This window comes from Pollicipes pollicipes, unplaced genomic scaffold, assembly GCF_011947565.3.
Source record: "Pollicipes pollicipes isolate AB1234 unplaced genomic scaffold, Ppol_2.1 Scaffold_5724;HRSCAF=6776_pilon_pilon_pilon, whole genome shotgun sequence".
Lineage (NCBI taxonomy): Eukaryota > Metazoa > Arthropoda > Thecostraca > Pollicipedomorpha > Pollicipedidae > Pollicipes > Pollicipes pollicipes.
This window is the reverse complement of record NW_023596746.1, coordinates 7,359,070-7,361,734: the sequence shown is the minus strand read 5'-3', so window position 1 is coordinate 7,361,734 and position 2,665 is coordinate 7,359,070. Positions and strand designations below refer to the sequence as shown.

At 56.4% G+C, this 2,665-nt stretch overlaps 1 long non-coding RNA gene across 1 annotated transcript; it reads right to left on the bottom strand.

Annotated features, from left to right (window-relative positions):
* Positions 1 to 896: 896 nt before the first annotated feature.
* On the bottom strand, positions 897 to 2,394 carry LOC119102494 (uncharacterized). The gene is made up of 3 exons (XR_005094700.1): positions 2,314 to 2,394; positions 1,886 to 2,016; positions 897 to 953 (listed from the first exon to the last, which is right to left on the bottom strand). It is a non-coding gene; the product is annotated as an uncharacterized LOC119102494 (long non-coding RNA).
* Between the last annotated feature and the right edge of the window lie 271 nt (positions 2,395 to 2,665).

Here is a 2,665-nt window from a genome sequence, read left to right as displayed (position 1 = left end):
GGATGAAGAGATAATCCGACCTGGCGACGGCGCAATAGCACGGACCACTTCAGCGACGCATCAGCGGACCCTGGATACCTTCTAGAACAGGCGCGTCATCTTTCATTCCTTTCAGTCTGCAGTTGTCAGTGAGATCGGTGGAGTCTGCACTGGGTACCGGATGTGCTAAATGGAGGCAACCGGTGCAGGACGTCTGCACGCCAGTGCTTTAAGCCTCCGGTGTCAGGGATCCGTACGTCCTGGGTTCCCGTAGCCCTTAGTGTGGCCGTTCTCCACGTCAGTCCCTGGAGCCGACAGCACCGGAGGTCCGCGCGGCAATAATCGAGGCCGCCAGGATCGCACGCGTGCACGTCAACACCTGGTGTCACCAGTGCTGGGGATTTCACGTCAGCGCCCCAAGTCTGCATGTTTGCACCTGAGGTCTGCACGTCAGTACTTGAGGCCGCCAGTACCTGAGGTCTGCACGTCAGTACCTGAGGCCGCCAGTACCTGAGGTCTGCACGTCAGTACCTGAGGCCGCCAGTACCTGAGGTCTGCACGTCAGTACCTGAGGCCGCCAGTACCTGAGGTCTGCACGTCAGTACCTGAGGCCGCCAGTACCTGAGGTCCGCACGTCAGTACCTGAGGCCGCCAGTACCTGAGGTCTGCACGTCAGTGCCTGAGGCCGCCAGTACCTGAGGTCTGCACGTCAGTACCTGAGGCCGCCAGTACCTGAGGTCTGCACGTCAGTGCCTGAGGCCGCCAGTACCAGAGGTTTGCACGTCAGTATTTGAGGCCGCCAGTAGGTGGGGTCTGCACGTCAGTACCTGAGGCCGCCAGTACCTGAGGTCTGCACGTCAGTACCTGAGGCCGCCAGAGCCGGAGGTCTGCACATCACAGGCAGCCAGCCCCACGCCGGAGGTATCTGCAGAGGTCACCATGTCCAGCTTGAACTCACTGGAGGAGAACGACGTCTGAAATAGGAGTGTAGTTTTAAAAAATAATATAGGGAGGGAGACTGAGCAGGGAAAGTGGTCAAACCTGCCCTAAAGCATACAATCTTATTTTCATCCAGAATTTCTCCGGATTTGGGCCACTTTTTCTCACAGCTTCTTTCATCGCTGAGCCAAAGTCAATGGGGCGGGCGCAGGGCTTAAGGCCTCAGCCCAGTTGAAAAGGAAGCTACACGCCTGGTCTGAAGCAAAGAGACAAGGGACAGTCCTTAGCTCCCGCACTCTACCTCGTCGATGGCGTGGCTTCCAACGATCACCGCCAGCAAAACCAAAGCATGCTGAGCAAACAGCGCGGTGCTCGCATGTCGGCGATCAGCAACCACATGACACAACTAACAGCCTAAGCACGTCTCGCTGCTCCAGCTGGGACCGCAGACACCTCTGGGTCTGGCACGTCTCGAGGGTCTCGACTGCGGGACGAATTGTTCAGAAAACGCGTTGCTGGCAACGGCAGAACGGCCTACGAGGCAGATTTATGCGGCGTTCTACTTTGACAGAATCGATTTACTCCGATTACTCCGATAGCTCCGATCTTTGAAGCGTGGGTTTGGTTCCGGATCTTGCGTTGAACAACAAACATAACGCTGGGCCGACTTTTAGTTGATCCCAGAGGAAGGTATTACTCAAGCTCGAAATCAATTTCGATGAAGCGCACTTCGGCGGTAAAGGTTTCCGAGACAACTCTCACCATGCGATTTGTAAAACGTATCATTACAACCCCGATCGACTTAGCGGAGGTATGAGTCGCCGTTTGCCAGCAGCGCGTTTGCTGGGCGACCCGTCCCGCAGTCATCAACGTCGCGGTTTCGTAGCAGTTGTACACAGGGGCGGAAGGGAACTAAACAACGTCATGACATCGGACAAGGACATCCACAGTCCACCATGCCGCTCACCTTGCATGTGCCAAACGAGGAGCCGATGCAGATGTTGTAGTCCTGGTTCAATGTATATGCACCGCCTTCAAAGTTGAAGCTCTCAAACGTTCCCTTTGTTCCGTTGTAGAACTGGGTGCAGCCTGTTGGGGCTACAAGGACGGCGCGTTAGCTGTAAAATCAGGTCGTGTGCCTAATCCGCACATACACGAGTAAAAGCGCGAAGCGTGCACTCAATCGCAGGCAGTGTGGACCGTGCGAGAATGTCCGCTCTTGCAATACAAGTGGTGCGTGCGATACCACGTCCACTTTTGAACAGTGGCATGAGGCTCGCCGTCAGTGACAGGTGTGTGTAAAATTGGGTGCTACACCTGGAGCCCAGGCTTCGCACTGACTGCGTTACAGGTAGCAGAGAGTCCCTGGACGTGCTGCACTGAGGTCGGGCTCACCGCGGAGCTCGCTGCGCTGGCTGCAGTCGATCTGGGTCGCTTTGATACGCCACTTGGCGCCGGTCGTCTCGCTCTCCAGACGGACCATCATCGACAGCTGAACTTCGCTTTTCCGCTGCTCATTCAGGTGCACGTACACTGACGACCGGTGAAACGGTCAGGTGGACGTACACTGACGACCAGCGAAACGGTCAGGTGGACGTACACTGACGACAGGGGAAACGGTCAGGTGGACGTACACTGACGACAGGGGAAACGGTCAGGTGGACGTACGCTGACGACAGGGGAAACGGTCAGGTGGACGTACACTGATAACCAGCCAAACGGTCAGGTGGACGTACATTGATAACCA